The sequence below is a fragment of the Nomia melanderi genome, chromosome 6, assembly GCF_051020985.1.
Source record: "Nomia melanderi isolate GNS246 chromosome 6, iyNomMela1, whole genome shotgun sequence".
Classification (NCBI taxonomy): Eukaryota; Metazoa; Arthropoda; class Insecta; order Hymenoptera; family Halictidae; genus Nomia; species Nomia melanderi.
Window position 1 is genome coordinate 1,520,135 of NC_135004.1, and position 17,163 is coordinate 1,537,297.

At 41.4% G+C, this 17,163-nt stretch overlaps 1 protein-coding gene across 7 annotated transcripts in view; it reads left to right on the forward strand.

The window, feature by feature from the left end:
- The window catches only part of LOC116427039 (uncharacterized), an 84,013-nt gene that overhangs the window by 2,940 nt on the left and 63,910 nt on the right, over window positions 1-17,163 (forward strand). The window lies entirely within an intron of this gene.

Genomic DNA, 17,163 nt, shown 5'->3' on the forward strand with positions numbered 1-17,163 from the left:
TTTGGGGTGAAAAGACGTGATTCCATGGGACGATTAATCATTTCCCTTGTAGCCAGCTTGGCCTATTTAATAGCGTGTTCCAGTGGCCCGTCGGTCGCCCGGCCTTTTTCTACCGGTTTCAAAGGCGGTCGAGTGTACTTGGTATTTCATAGGAGCAGCGGCCGTTACGAGATGCTACCATGCAGGATTTTTGCCACTATTACCAACTCTGCCGCCGAACTTTTCTCGCGAATCGTATACGCGCGACAACTAGCAATTTTTTTTTGTTTTTGCCACCGGTCCCTAACACGGTTCTCTCTGACCTTTTCAGTCGATGTCGATCCGTTTGCTAGGAAAGACGAGTTAACTCGTCACTGTTTTTATTCGTTCGCGGAAATCATTCTGAAATTCTGTTCTACAGAATACCGCTCGTTGCACTCGAAAGTTTTTCATTGGAAACATTCAAAATTTGTTCCTGATTAAATTAAGGAACGAAATCATATTATACAGTATTAATATTAAAGAATGAACTGATTAAACGTTCCACTGCATCAAATCAAGTGGCGACTGAGAGTCACCTCTCGAGTGCAAAGGGTCGGGTACACCGGTGCATTATAAAACTTCGATTTTTTCGAGAAATATGTTTAGTTTTACATGAAGAATATTACTGCGAAATGCATGAGATTATCGAATCGCGCTCCGTTATTGAATTTCATGCCATTTACCGCGGCCAGGTTCACTGAACATCGCTACAGACGCTATTAATACGAAAATACGCTTGCAAATATTACAGTTCACTCGAATCAACTGCCTTAATTAATTATGGCAGCGGTGTGCGCTTTTGTAAAAGTAAATAAATTATTTCCCTTAATTCCCGTTTTTCTCTTTTTTCATCAGCGTGAGATCGCTCGTGAGCATAGGCCGCTCATTATCCAAATTGTTAACTCTACGAAACAAAAAGTAGAGAAAACTGATGCAGCGGTATACATTGATTCCAAAAATTTCCCTTTAAATGAAAGATCAAATAAACATCACAGAACGCATTTCACCTTATTATTACAAGCACAGCTTTAACCTATCGAACACGTAAAACGCATAAGATAGTATAATTTTGACCTAATCTTTATTATCATTCAATTTTTCACATGGCCAAAAGAATGTTTTCTATTTTATGGCACTGAATTCAAAGCAATAAAGAAATTCAGCTGAAAAAAGTAGAAAGCTACGAGTCAATCAAGCGATTCGTCCTTAACGAGAAAATATGAGAAAATTCAAAAGATGGCGGAGTTGACCAATTCGGGTGATATGTTCGCCGCATGTTTTTCGCCGTTGTCCGTGCAGCTTCTCCGGAAGTTCGCACGTTTCTTGTGATCGACGGGTTCGAAACAATTCCGGGGACTGTCCCGCTCCCAGTTCCGCAACACTGTTGGAAGGGAATTCCGCTGGGGACGGGAAAGGTGGTAATCCGGCGGAGCCAGGGTCCGTCGAGCGGAGAGGATACCGGAGAACCTCCCGCCCGAGATCTCGAACAACCATTTTCGTTAAGTTCGCCGTGCTGGTCTCGAGTGTTCTTGGAGATACTTGTTTTTATTCACTCGAGGCTCGGCAGCTTTTAACCGGCAGCTTTATTGTTTCCGTCGCGAAACGAAAACTCGTCGCAACGATTCCGACGTGGGGGGAGGGAGGAAAGAAACGCCGAACGGCACAACAGAGACGTATAATATAATCCCGTCTCTTCGGGTTACTCCGGATCCTTTTTTTCTTCTCCGCGTTACATTTTATTTCATGTCGGATCACGATCTTGAGTTTCTTATTAAATTCTGTCATTTATATTTTCGCGTGTTCTCGCTGCCTTTTTCTTACGTGATATTAATTCGATCTTTTCTTTCCCTTGTCTTTTCGTTTCTTCGTTAACGGATTTAGTGAACCGTGAAACGAAAAACGCTGCTATTATTATCGTTCTGCGATGCGTCACTGACGACTGATCGTTGTTGGGGGATAATTCATTATAAAATTAACACGGCTCGGACTCATTGTATCGCCTAACGCGCCGCGATTACGTGCGTTCGTCACGTAAATTTTATTCGCCTCGGGTTTCCCCTCTAAGAGAGACCGTGTCTCGAAAGTAATTATAATAATGGTCTGTATTTATTGCTCGCGTAATCGCGCCAGCTTTGAAAGAAAACACCAGAGAAATCCTGTTTGTACTCGTGAAATATTGCGCAAGATAACGACAATAATAATTAGACTACAAATTTTTTTGAATGTTCATGCAACCGTGTCGGAGAACTGCGATGAACTACGGTTTATTCCATTTGCTGGTAGTTTTATGAAGTTTCAAACGAGTAGAATTCATACAAAATGATTGTTAACTAATTGTTACACTGCAAATCCACGAAACCCGTAAATTAACAAAGTTGATCTGGAAAGAGCTGAATTCTTAAATAGTAGTCTCGTCATCCAATTCTTCAAGTTTCTTCTAAAATTACAGCGCGTTCTTGCGTCAGCTATTACAACTGTTCAAATATCTGCAATTAGCCGAAATATCGCGAAAAAACGATAACGATCCGCTGAGTAACTCAATACAGTCCGCACCGTATCATCCATATGCGAGCAAAGTTCTTTTATTACAGTCTTGTTTCGTTCGTGCACGAGTAACAATATTCCTTTGGCGCACACTGCAACGCTCACATGCAACGTTCACAGGTCAAACCGATCAACTCCGCTTTTTGTTTCTAAAAATTTTACCGTGGATACACTTGGTCGCCGCTCAATTTATTTCACTTTATCAATTCCCTCAGTATTCGTTTTGCGGAGTTAATCCATTCGGCAAATGAGCTGCTCGATTATACGACCGACCGAGTTCTCCGCACATTTTCTTCGCTACACACAAGTGTCCTAGTGCACATACCATCAGTTCGAAAATAATCTGTCGGCGAACATTTTCCAGCGACCGGTGGCTCGTTTTTCCAAGGCCTCGGCCTGTTGTGTGCTCGATGGAATTACGCTCGCCCGGGAAACCCGAGTGTCCCGCGTCTAAACCCGATGCACACGTACCGGGAAATACATAGATTCGGTAAGCGAAATATGGAAAAAGGTTTGGCGGAGGCTTTAAACCCTTGGTTACGGTGAATTTTCATACGTACCGCGCGTGGCATACAGCAGATGGTAAATCGCGACCTACACTGAGAAAGGCGGGATTCGCGTCTGCGCGCATTTCTAAGAAAATGTACAGCGGGGCCCCGAGTTACGTCGTTTCGCGGTTACGTCTCATCCACGTAACGCGGTAGTCAATTGTTTTTAACCAATATTTCAATCGGTCAGAAGCCAATGCGGTTAAGTCCGTTTTTTGATATTTCCTGATTTCTGTAAATTTTAATGAAATAAATAATATTTTTTGTAGTCATTAAAGGATTTACTTGTTTCTTCGTTTTTTCTAGGTCAGAAAACCTTTCTTCTTATAGCTGCTGAATACGTTGTATAATAATTTCAGAAGCGAAAACATTAGTTTTCTCAATTTTTCTTTTCTGGACTTACCCGCATTGGCTTTTGAGCGTCTAATTACTCGCTCTACGTGTTCAGTTTTAACTGACTCAGCCTGAAACTTACTCGAGTAAAGAATTCGTCGTGCGATATATTAATTTTACGTTATTATGGGTAAATAATTTCAGATTATACAGTTTGTACACAGTTTAAGATTCATAGAAATATATTTACAATAAACATCAGTACACAAGTACAATTAATCGAGAATTAACACTATTATTTACGTATGTGTAATGGCGCCGCAGATATACTCATCCTTAATCCTAATCGGACCACGATGTGACTTTGAGTCACATTTGAACTTTTTACTTAAATGTTTTTAATTATTTCATATTGCATTTCCAAAAGTTTTTTGGGCTTTTAAAATTTGAGCCTTATAAACAAAAACAATAACATTTTAATCATTCCTTTTACTCTCATAAGTGACTGAGAGTCACATGGTGGTATGATTCATTATAAAAATACGGGGTACGATTGGGGTTAAATTGTATTGTTAAAAACGAAAATAGCAATGGAATACAAGGTTTCCAGATTAACTAAAGAGTTTGCCGAAAAGAACTGTGAGGACGTTTCTTAAAGATAAGGAACCTGTCTTAATGGTAATAAAAAGGGGCCATCCAGTACGTTCCAGTATTATTCGTCAACATCGTGGTCTCTTCTGTTCTTCATAAACGTCTGTTAAATGTAATCTCTTCTATCATTTTTATACGTTTCAGAGAAAATGTATCTCCCAATTTGAGATACATTTTCTTTATGTTCGCATACATGCCTATCCTGCGTTCCCTGATATACGTTTTTTTCGACTTATGTCGCCCACTCCAGAACCAATTAGGACGTAAGTCTGCGGCCCCACTGTATTGAAACAATAGAAACACTGAATTGAACTAAATTAAACTAATATAAAATAATATAAAATAATCAGGTTTATATATAATGTACAATTAACGGAAGATGTAATCGTTGAATTAGAATTCACTTACGTTTGATCCAAGTGAGCTTTACTACAATTATTGTCAGTTACTGGAAAAAATCCCACGTGCATCTTAAAGAGATCTGCCAGGTCGTTTCTACATCTGTCGCGATGGCAGATCACTTGAATACTATAACGAATGTCTGAAGAAACTGAAAATAATCTATTGCTATAATTTTTATAGGGATTACATATTAATTGTATTAAATAGTCGGTAGTTCTAATGTTAACACGGTGACTGCCACGAAAAACATCAATGTTTTACGTATCACTTATTCCTTTGTAGCAAAGATAAAAAGGAACAATTATTAATCATTGGCTACCACAATTCTTACGTTAAATTGTTATTTAGTTATTTGCGCTATCGAACATTTTCATTCGACGTCAGTTGTCTTAGGAATTACAATTGTTTTCAAGTCATTTCGAAACTCTGGTCCCATGGGACCACTGTGGCAGTGGAAGGGTTAAGTAAATTAAAGGCACGCCGTGAAATAGTCTGAAACATTTTATCGGCGCCTATAGGCGTCAACTGTACACCGAAACCAAATTTTTAAAGTGCCTTTAGGCGCCAACAGTAGCTAAAGGGTTAAACTTGCTTAAAATGTAAGTTTAGGGGTGGCTAGGGAGCAAACGGGGGTGGCGAGGGCCGGAGAAAGTTCGGTCGTATTGGATATTCGGCGGAGCAGCAGAACCGGAAAAATCGAAAGCGTTTCTAATTTATCATCGAAGTAATTGGAACGTTGTTTCTCTGTTCGATATTTCTCCGGTAATCGAGCAATCGAGTTTCTCGATCCGAATCGAGGGATCCAGCTCCTCTCTCTCCTATTCGGTTAACCGTGGAACACGGATTAACTCTTCGCATTCGAGAGGCGCCTTTCAGTCATCTGATTCAACGCAACAAAATTATAGAATTCTAAATTCAATATTAAAGTTTGCGCAGTGAATCAACAAATAGGAACACCGAAATATAATGATTCTGTCTCTTGATTTGTGTAGAATAATTCTTTGTGTTACTTGCGAAAAATATCGTTAACACGATCATCATTTACATCAATGTAAAATGACGTGAATTGTATAAGATTCAAATTTAATTCTCTATAGCTTCTATTTATACTCAAAATTCGGGAATCACAATTAATTTAGCAATAAATCGCCTGTCCATTTCTGAAGCGCATTAAAATTTTCACTGACCGCGAACGTGTTAATGTTTCATCAGAAATTAATGGATCTTTGTAGTGAAAAATAATCTCGAGTGCGAAGGGTTAACTGTCGTCACTGGTTTTCTTATTTCTCCACGTTAGAATGAACCGTGCTCAGCTCTGCATTCTGTCAGCATTCGTCACGAGAGCGTTTTTATCGCGCTAATTCAGTATCCGTTGATCTTCTGAAAGAATGATTGTAAGGTTTATTTTACACGGTGAATTGTTTCGAGAAGAACAGTCTTTTAATTCTTGCTGCGTTCTTTTGGATTCCCGATAATGCAAATTACCGTTAATAGTCGATTTGGATCGGTTAACTCGCCGATAAACCATTTACAAAAATAAAGTATCTGGCAACGAATCTTTCTCGTAGATCCTACTCGTAACCGAGTTCAGTGGAAACTCAATTATATGGAATTTTCCATTCCGCGGTCGTAATTTTGGGTTCGCGGACCGAAAATAATCTGGAATTACATTAGATTCCGTTGAACTTCGCAGCTTACCCCTTCTCGAAAATTTTTGTGACCTAAAAACGTACGAGGATCGGCGTATCCGCTAACGACGAGATTTCCCGGCTTAGAGGGACGGAGAGATGAAGATTTGTTCCCGTACGAACGGTGTCTACGTGCGTAATAATCGTCTGAACGTTGCCTGAAGAATTTATTGACCGAGTTAATGCTCGATTACAGCGCGATAATTCTTTCAACGAGCATCGCTCGATCACCGACCGCCTTCGGTTAATCAGACCAACGTATGGCCTGCTCGCGAGACCAGAGGACTGACTCGAATACGAATGAAATTCGATTCAACAGTCGTTTGGAACATTAACACGTTGACTATCGAATCGTTATCGATCGAAACTCCCTGCAATCGAAGTAATCTTCTGAGTGAAACTGAAACTGAAAGGTCAAGATTCTTGCATTTCACAGGTTCGACAAAATTCATTTTATTTTCACTCACTTTTTAATCTATCTGTATAAACGTTTAAATCTATATGCGAAATTGTGTCGTTTGTATTCGAATAACATGGCAGTTGAAATGTTAATCGACGATGGAGACTCGTGCATCGGGTATTTACCCGTTTCTCGCGAAGCGAAATTGTTAGTGCCATACTTTAATGAAAACTGGGCAGAATTAATTAGTGGGTGGCACGTTTAACCTTTTCGCAGCCCCACATAATTGTTGAACTATGATTACAACGCGCCATGTTCCTAAGAGGAAAGACCAATAGAGAGTGTCCCCTATTTCAGCATACTCGAATAATGGGAAAACGTTGCCAACGGAAGTCTACAGTACCGAACGAGTTAAAGTCAAGCTTTCACTTATTCGGCCAGCCACTTTTCATTCGCACGATAAAAAAGACACCGATAGATTGTATCACGTGTTTGATCAATATTTGATCACTTAATCGCGAAACCATAAAGATCAATTTGAATTAATCTAAAAGGGATCAGGCGATTGTTGGTTCAAAGGTTAAACGATGTAACATTAGACGACGAGAGGCCTCTGTCCCTCGTATATTCTCCAATGAAAATGCGAAGAAAAGAAACAATTGAAAATGATAACTCTCGCGTCATTCACTTTCGATCATAATCAAAATCGTCGAACGTTGCTCGGTCCCAAGCTCTCCCGTTGCTTTTTTCTTATTTTATCTTATCGAAATGTTTTAATCTTCGCGGCGCGATAATGTACGAGCAGCAGTCGGCACGGTAATCTGTAACGGAAGCAATATTGAATTCGTCGTGTCTCGTTACCCGTTCGACGTTACTTGTCAAATGAAACGAAACGAAATGGCAGTTATGAGGATACTGGTCGAGGCCGATGTTAAAGGCTAGACTGAGAGACAGATAACGAAAGACGAAACATAGGGTAGACCCAGACGTCTCGGATCTAAACAAGAATCCAGTTCACATTCGTTAGATCCCAAAGTATATTTCCCACTCATTGTTTCCAATTTGCAGCAGAAAGATTTAAAGATTCTTCTTCTGTTTGCATCTCTAGTGTTCTTAGCTTGGGTCTACGTTATCTCTTAAAACTAGGTTCAAATGAATACGTTGCATTTAAAAAAATATCTCTACTGTGATAATATGTTGCTGGCAATGAACGTGACCCTTCAGTCAGGAAAACAACAAACATAACGATGAAAATTTCAATCAAATGAAAATTTCATTTATCAATAAACTTTGATCTGGGAGTTGGTCTCAACTCAACGCGACCTTTAATATTGTCAAATACTTCTCAGTTTTTCTTTCTTCTTCACTCGCGTTGTGCGTTTCTACGTTCGTTATGCTAAAATTCTTGTTTCTTGAGGATGAATTTGATTCTGTCTCTTCATAATTGCAACCTTCCGGTCTCCTTGAGTGTTGTCATTATCTAATGTTTACTCTATTCAACTTAAACATTTTAATCCGACATCAGTTTTCTTCTTGTAATTGTTTTTAAAATAATTTGGACGCTCATTGGTGACCACCGTGGCAGTCAACGTGTTAACGTGCAGCGAACTGACCAACCAACCCTCATTTAAAATGATCCCCTTTGGCGGCCGGGAAAGGGCGGAATCAATTTCTCCGACATCTTATTATTCTGGTGCATCGATGCACGCGAACTGTTCGAATTAGCGTGGCCCGTGGGCGCCGTGGTTGTTAATTTATCACCAGCCCACCCCGATCCGATTGTCCCGCGGACAAAGTACCAGTTAACAAGCCGGTTAAAAATCACGGAATAACGTATTCCGTGTTTCCCCCGGCGTTTGCGCTTGCGGCCCGGCCAGCTCGACTCATCATAAGCTGTCGATTTATTATTCAACCGTTCGCGCGTCCGCGATTATTTCCCTTTTTTTTTCTTTTCCATGCGTGTATCTGCACGCGCGCGCGCCTGTGTATTTTTGCTTTCACCCTCTTCATGATTGCGGATTCAACGTCCGGTCTGTTTGCCGCTGCAAACTGATTTATCGGGTTCGAGGTATTTACTCGTCGCGGGGAATTAAGATTACTCGACGAATGCTACGATCGTCGAATTGTTTCTGTCCGCGTGTCTCTCACTTTTCTATGCCCCTGTTTTTTGTTTGATCCTATCGCGTTTTTGAGTAGATGCTGATAAGGTTAATTCGTTTAACCTTTGCATTTCCTTCGGCTGAGTCTGTTTTTTAAAAACTGCATTTAACTCATTTGCATCTTCGTTCTAAACGCGAAGCTTACTTTATCAATCAGAAATGCTCGACTGAAAGCTTTTCAACCTTTCGATTGAAATTAATCTGCTCCGAGCGATATAGCCGAGTAACACATAGTCAAGTAAAAGTAATTGTGCGCAATATTCCGCTCCTGGTGATAAGCAACAGTTACTGCGTGCGGATCATTCCGCTTAATGATGCAAATGGGTTAACCTATCACGATTTAATAAGGAGATCGAAACATCTCGTTGAAGTATTAAAGTAATATCATTAGGAACAATTGATAAGTGGCAATTTGGATGGGCACCGTGTTTCTTCGAAAGTGATAATGATATCCTCGTTCCTCCTTTCTCGATATATTTTATATATACACTATCATTAGCCTGTTAAAGCTATGAGAGTATCTCACACGATGATCTTGTAATCGGACTGTAAGATTATAGTTTTGTATAATTATTTTGAAGAATTGGATAACGAATTGTAGGACCGTGGGCCCAAATGAAATGAAACTGTGCGGATTGGAAAATTACTTTACTGCGATGCTGTCGCCTCGATGGCTACGAAGCAAGTGCACTGTTTAGCCTTAGGACTCCTCCACATGGCTCCTGCTCTGTTTATTACACCCCGAGACTCGGGAACGCTTTCCTTTAACCTCTCGCGTTGGAAATGAATTCAGAGATTTAGCAATGTTTTGCGGGAAGAATTTTGTTTCCATTTATTTTACGCGATCGCGCCGCTTGGCATTTTTCGACCGGGCTATTGGAAAGACTCGTGGCAATCAAACGGTTAATAATTTTGTGTAGAGTGATACATTTCGAAACGATCTAGTACGCGTAATGCAACAAGACTATCGATATGTATAAGACGTCATTGGCAATTTTGAAACGAAACCATTTCGACATGCTTGGTGCGTCTTCTCAGCGCAAGAGCTTAAGAAGGCACGCACTGACGAAACGCAGACGATCGGCCTTCGACTTTCCCTTCGTTTAGATTTTCTTACAAGACTGACTTTAGTATTCCCAGAACATTTTACTAACTGTACTTCTCAACTCCAACTGTAAGGGTTGTTTCCACGTACAATCGACCGCCATCGAGTCGTTAGAAGAGCTCGGGAGCTCGTATTCTTCGAATTGCAGCTCGAGGCTCTCTGGAATGGGAATGAAGAATATGAAGTCGCGGGGCATGTAGGGAAAATTCGAATTCAAGAAATAACAAAGAGGCATCACGTTCGCGGCGTAAATCCGGTCTGAACACCGCGTGTCTCTAACAAGATTGTTTCGCAGCGCGGCGCATGCATAACGCAACGTGAAACGCGCCTCCGCGATTCGTAACAACGTCGCGACCGATCGATTTCCCATTGTTCATCGTGAAACGAACTTCTCTGTGAAAATGGAGGCACCGCGGTAATCCCCCCGGTGTTCGTCCTAATTTCTTCCCGGCTATTTGTCCCGGACGGGTCGTGATTTCCCCGAGAACGCGGCCGGACGTTGTGTTCGAGCTGTTTCCCCTGGCTCCGCCGCTATCGCTAACGTTTGCAGAATGTCGAAACGATTCGAATCAGATTCCAGCTTCTGTTTCGTCCCCCTTGTCCCCGCTCGTTCGTCCCGGTCGCTCTTTGATCGAACCGGTATACGCGTCGAGGTTTAATCGAATCGCGAAACGATAACGATACCAGCGGCGCTGGTAAATAAATCGACTGAACTTTCTTTCGATAGCGACTTTCTAATAAACAACGATCGCCAATTAAAACCTTCGCGGCGCTAGGGTAATGACTCTGATAACGTGCAAAAAGATAGCTAACCAGTGGATGCCTAATTAGCGAACGGAACTTCTGCAGCTAACTAGCGAACGTTTCGTATATGGAATCGTATAAATCCTATTTATAGGTTTCATTTATGTTAACTGCATATAATTGCAGATAATATTACGGTAAATAAGGGAACGGACCGAAAGCACCGGAAAAGAAATTAGAGCTACAGGTTGGCGCGTTTGAATGAATATGAAAGGACCGGACAAATAGTGGCGATAGCGTTTAGGCAGACAGCAAAACGGTAAACGGTATAAGGCAAATAGAAATTTGCCAGAATAATGGTGGTCCCTGAGAAGTAACGATATAGAGAGGTAGTAAACGTGGCGGAGTCATAAACAGAAGCTCTTTTTGTAGATACGAATCAGCCAAGTTTGCCGGATCTAGCCAATATAAAAGGTTACTTCGGTTAAGAAAAACAACCGAGTTGCATTTTACCGCATTCGATTAATTCATCTTTTTTCATCTCCTTTTCCATCGATTAACTCGAAACTTTTAACATGTTCGCGACCAGCGTTTGTTTCAGTAGCAGTCATCATAGATACAATACTTTATTCAATGCAATAAATAGTCTTTCTAAAATTCAAACAAAATTCAAGGAAAGAGTCGCGTCAGCTTCTAACACCTTACACCACGCGTTTCAATTTTAAATACAAATACACGTGAAGTTAATTTCATTTTTTTTGTGCCAGATACAACGGGCCGAGTGTTACAAATACGTGATATATTATTACGTAGAAAAGCTCGAAATTCGAAGTTCCCTCGTTTCGTTTATCTTCGAACTTGAAATGAATCAGAAATCCCGTTCGGAGTCCGTTCTGGAAAGAATGTAAGTTTATTTCGACTGGTTCGCCGGCGAGCGTGAAACGTTTGAAACGGGTCAGCCCCGATTGATTCCTAGGCAATGTTACCAGTTGACCCTGGCGCCGAATATAAAGACCGTCTTGCTAAAAGTTCGTTACAGTCGCAGTCTCTGCGATGTCCACGCGGTATTTTTTTTACAAATAAAACTGTGATGACTTTACTAAGTTGACCGGCAAATAGATACTCACCGAAACACCTATGTAACAGTTTTTTTAATGAAATGGAATCTAAAAAGTCAAGATTCTTCGTAACCGTTGTTTTGCTGTTCTCATCGTATCTGATACATTCAACAAAGTTCGGTTCGTTCGATACGTCAGTATCGGAAAGTTAATGTTTAAGTTCATGTAAAAAATAGTATTACTCAAATTTAGTCAAAGCGTTAAAAAATGATAACCACGTAGGTGGACTTTTTATTGAACACGTGGCCACTTCTGATGTTTGCACATTTTCGTACATTCGTTTATTTTTATTGCGCTCGCGCAGTCTCGTTTACGCGGGAATATTTAAATTCTTACAACAAGAAGCAAAACCGAACCAAATTTTTCTACTCTGCAACGTCCATCGCGTTCTATTCCCTTTTCGCGAACGTTTCTCGTGTGAACTAGTACCTCAGAGAGTTCTTCGCGAGGGTATCAAACGCAGAAGATTCGCGAGCGTGTGCGAACGCGGGGAGCCGCGTGGGAGGCGAGTTTTGCATTCCGTTGTACGTTTGCCAAAGCGTGTCGCGTCCACTGGAATTTCCTCGATTTTACGAGAGACGATTTTTACGAGCCAGGTACCGTCCGACGAGTAATCGGAAGCGCGACGCGTTCAGAACCGTCGTGGCCGAATTGCCCCGGGCAGCTCCGTCACTTCTGCCGGCTTCGAAACCCGAGGCGACGGCCGCGCGGCGAATATTTTGTCTGCCAAAATTTCAGTTTATTAGTAATATACTTAATTTACAGTCGCATTTACGAGCGACCGGCGCAGACGACCGAATTCAAGCTCGATCTCGCCCGCTCGACTTTCGTTTCCTGGAAGTTATCAAATTTTCGAGCCAATTTTATCTTTTATCGAATTTCTCCTCTCCGAGCGTTCGATCGGAGACTCACAAGGAGTTAAAACATCGCAAGTTATAGTGCTCAGGATACACAATGGCGCGGGATTGATAGGAATGTTCAGGGATTAGGGAAAACCTAACGCGATCACGAACTACCAGGGTTTGGAGCTCGTTAAAACCATGGGGATGAATGCACGCAGTGCTTGACCCGGACAGTTTTCACGAAAAGTTCTTTATCGCATTCTGTTCTACATTCTCGAGGGCCCGAGCACCGGAAATTTGGATTTTGCCGAGGATTCGGTTCACCGTGAAGCGCTTGACCCTTGAAACCCAGCATCAAAGGGATGCACGTTAATCATATTATCATTGTTTTGCAATCGTGTAAGGGCGCAGGGGAATTGACATGGATTAATAGGAACAAGTTTCAGAAAAATTAATATCACCACTCGTCAAGCCTTTTAACAGCGGTCGGAAGAAAATTCGCGTGGGTTGAAATTTCAACCACGATGATCTTCGAGAGTTGTTGAACCTCTAATTTGTTTAGAAGCCGGGTCGAATAGGGTCACCGTGTACCCGCGTACCGCAGCGTATTCGTTCGATCGTTCCCTCGCTCCGAATCAAGTTTGAAAAGCCTCGGAGCTCGAAGAGCGGCTCTCTCCACGCACTGGCCACCCTTAAGGACTCTCACCACCACTACCACTGCACTCGCCGCCATGAACGCTGTTACTCGCAGCTGGCAGCCGGCCATTCCGTACGACGCGTTGCACGCGTTCCACGAATTCGTATTTTCCAAACATTTCGGTCGCCTCTGCTTCGACACGGCCTGCTTGGGGACCAGCCCCGTCGCTTCTTCGAGTCCCGGAGGGCTAATACGGCCAGACCTTCCGAAGTTTCGGCGCACTGTGCCATACGTTCCAAGCTCCGACGGTCGGAATGGCGAACGGGCGAAGGGGAGCGGCCCGTGACTCAGTGGATGGAGTCAAATATGTTCTGGCAGGGCAGAAAGAGGGCCATTATCTTCTCGGCAGAAGATATTCCGCAGGCCTGGGAGTCTGTTTATCTCGTCACTCGAGATCAATCTCGTTACGCGTTGAGACAGGGTTGAAGCTTCATCTTGTCGCTGACTAGAATCGAAAAGCCTGATGCTCCTTTGTGGACTGCAACTTAGCACTGAATGTGCCGTCATTTTCTACATGCCTATTACCGTCATAACCAGTCGAATAACTGGTTATTAACCAAAGGGAAACGAGGTAGATGATAGGTTTTCCTTAGTAGAAATGGAAACAAAAGGAGAGATAAGCATTGAAAACTGATTAAGTAAGGCATTAATGTGTAATAGTGGAATCGATGTAGAGTTAACACTCCGAAAATTTGTACTGATTTATTACAAAAAGAATTATAATAGAATAGAATTGGGCGTGATACAGTTCACAAATAGACTTTTTTAAAAATTCAAGCGACGTGGATTCCGCGGTTAAAGGATTAAATGAACGAATGGAAACGCAGGAACCGCATTTTTAATCAAATTTTAAATCCGGTCAAATGCCCGATCGTACAGTTAGTGTTAAGATGATGGAATAGGAAATGATTCGGACCACAAGCATCTACCAATAAATGCAATACAACTTGAAGATAAAATAAGAACAGGAAATATTCATCTTCTCCGTTAGCTTCGTTCAATGCTGTATTAACAACATTGCTGGCAAAATTATTTCAGTAAACCAATCCCGTAATGCTATTTGAATTTCCTTCCCCTTCGCAGCGATTCAAAGGCTTTCGCACGAATTACTCGCGACTCGCGGAATCGCAGGGCGAAACTGTAAATAATATTACCGATCCGATGACGTCCAATCTTCGAACCAGCCTCCCTGAACCCGCAACACCGACCTCGCTAATGCAATTAACTGATTTCGTAGTTAATTACGGCCCAGTATACGGAGAGCTGTAGCATCGATCCGCACGCAGCGGCGTACCGACTGAAATCGGAAAACGGCACATCCAATTCCACGTTTACACGAGAAGAATGTTGATACGATTCGAAAACATTAGAACATCATTGCAAACGTCTTTGTTCCAGCAAGTACTCGGGCAATACGCTAAATCCAACTGTCTCGATGCAACGTTCGCAAGGGTTCCAACGCTTACACTGCTTTGCGTGTAACAACTCATTGATCTTATACTGTATCGACAATAATCGTAATGCAGACCCGCAACCTCCATTGATCACATTATTGCGGGTCATACCTTGAGTTCACGTTCAAGTTCACTGTCACGCAAGAAGGTATTGTAAAAAGATCACATGATACCTAAGTTGAAAAACGTGGGTCTGGTTGTTTTTCATCTTCCTTACAATGCAAATTGGCTATTTGTCGATACAGTTAGTAACGAATCAAAACTATAGAGTAATTCCGAGTGAGATGGCCTGATCTCATTTGCATTGTAAAATATCTATATTCTCAGTTGTTTTTTGTGGTATATTGAATCTTGCACAGAGGTTTACCTAAGTATTCTTTTTAAAATGAATCTACTTTCATATATTTTCCTTTTCTTAGGTATCAATGACATTTACGATGTAACAGTTCGCTTAAAAAAAGTGGACCATCTCTCTACGACTTACCTTTAACAAAATACACAGCGAAAGACTGCCTTAGTTTTTGTATCGTCCAAATCATCTTTCTACAGTAGAAACGGTTCGAGGAACCATTCCACAACGATGGAATATCGCGATTCGCTGTTTCATAAATTCGGCTTCGATTTGACCAGTTTTCCTTCCGTCGTCTTTCGGCGAATCATTCTTCTCAGAAAGTAAACCGCGCTGCGGTAGACCGCGAGAGAGTATGAAATCATCGCACGATTACACCAGCGCAACTTTCCTCCCTTTCGCGGTTACGCGCATTCTCTTATCTTCGATCGCCGCGAATGTCATTTACGCAGTCCGCGTTTAGTTTACCCGGATCCCCGCTTCTCCGTTGTTTTCATTGCATTCGCGTCCCTCTGGTGTTCTGCGAATCCGAGTAACACAGACATTTCTTTGCTTGTTTTTCATTTTTCACTGGGAAACGATCATTTTCGTCGAGCGAATAATCTAGAGAACAGGAGAAAAGAGAACCATAATATTCTGTATTTGTTATATTAGGTTTACGGACATTTATTGTGTACTTAATCCTGTTGTTCTCAGAAAAAGTTTTATGGAAATAATTGTAAATGGAATCTTCGTCCATTCAGATCTTGGAAATTAGAGGTTCAAAAATAGACAGGATACATATTCGTGTAACATCAAGCAAAATCGATGTAAATATTTATCAAATAATGTTTATAAAATTCAATGTGTATAAAATTGACGGAAAAATATAGTATTAATTTCCTAATGTTCATTTCATTCGTTTCGTGGCTCGTTTATCGGGGGAAGAGTTCGGTGACATGTGTACGGTCACGATATATACCACGCTACTTCGGCCAGCCAAGCATCATCAATTCGGAGGATTTGTGGTAAGGTGGACAGCTATTGTCGGTGTACCTCGGGGCTCTTCCTTCGAAAAACAGACCGTAACGTCTTCTATCGCAAACAACATCCCGGCTTATTCGTTCACGATCGTCCTTATCTGTTCGTTATCGTCCTCTGACTAAACTTTACGATACTCCTTGGTATATCTGCAGTTACGAGACGGGGCAACGTAAGTCGCATTTAAAAATGTTTCATACCTTGTTATCTTCTAATTTAATATCCGTATTCCTTGAATATTATTCGAAACACTTAGATAAACTGAAGACCGCGATAGCTAAATGTTACGTCCCTAGGATCTTAGCTTATCGATCGATTAACGTTAACACGTCCGCACCGACATGCACCACTGGTAGTACATAGCTAATCTAAGACGCCATATATGGAAAAAGCGCCGGTGCACAGTGCGATCGCCTGTGGACAAAACGCTCAAATTCGACTATTCAGGTAACGAAAATTGAAGGTTATCAATGTGTTGCTAAGTAGTCCCTGCTATACAAAATGATTATCATTTTAAAAATAAAAATTGCGTGCAAATAGATTTCGTTTCTCTATTTATGTAACGTTTGAATTGAAACGCAAAATATCCCTTGTCATTTAAGAAACTTAGTAATATCTCCACAATGTAAAAAAGTATAACCACTATACGATTAGCTCTATACCTTACAACTTTTGTCTGAAGTATTTTTCTGTATCGCTCATACTTTTAAAGTTATTGATTTTTAGACCGCTTATAGATCATCATACTTCGCAACAAACGAGTTTCAAAGTGGCAATAATAAGAAATGAATAACTATGAATTAAAAATTAATTCTGGCACCAAAATGAATTTCAAGCAACCACCGAGAAGTGATCCTGGAGTAGTTAATTCCATAGCTCAATAGCAACGGCGATCCAACCACATTCGACGTTTCACGGTTCTGAAGCAGTCCATCCAAGTTGATCCTAATCAGCGAACAAACCGATTAATCGCATTTACGAGCAAATCGCGGGCTCCTAGGACTCGACGAACGAGTTAATTCGAGCGTGGGAGGATTCAACGCGCGTCAACGTGTTCCTTGCTCGTTAACCCCTTGTCCTATGGATTC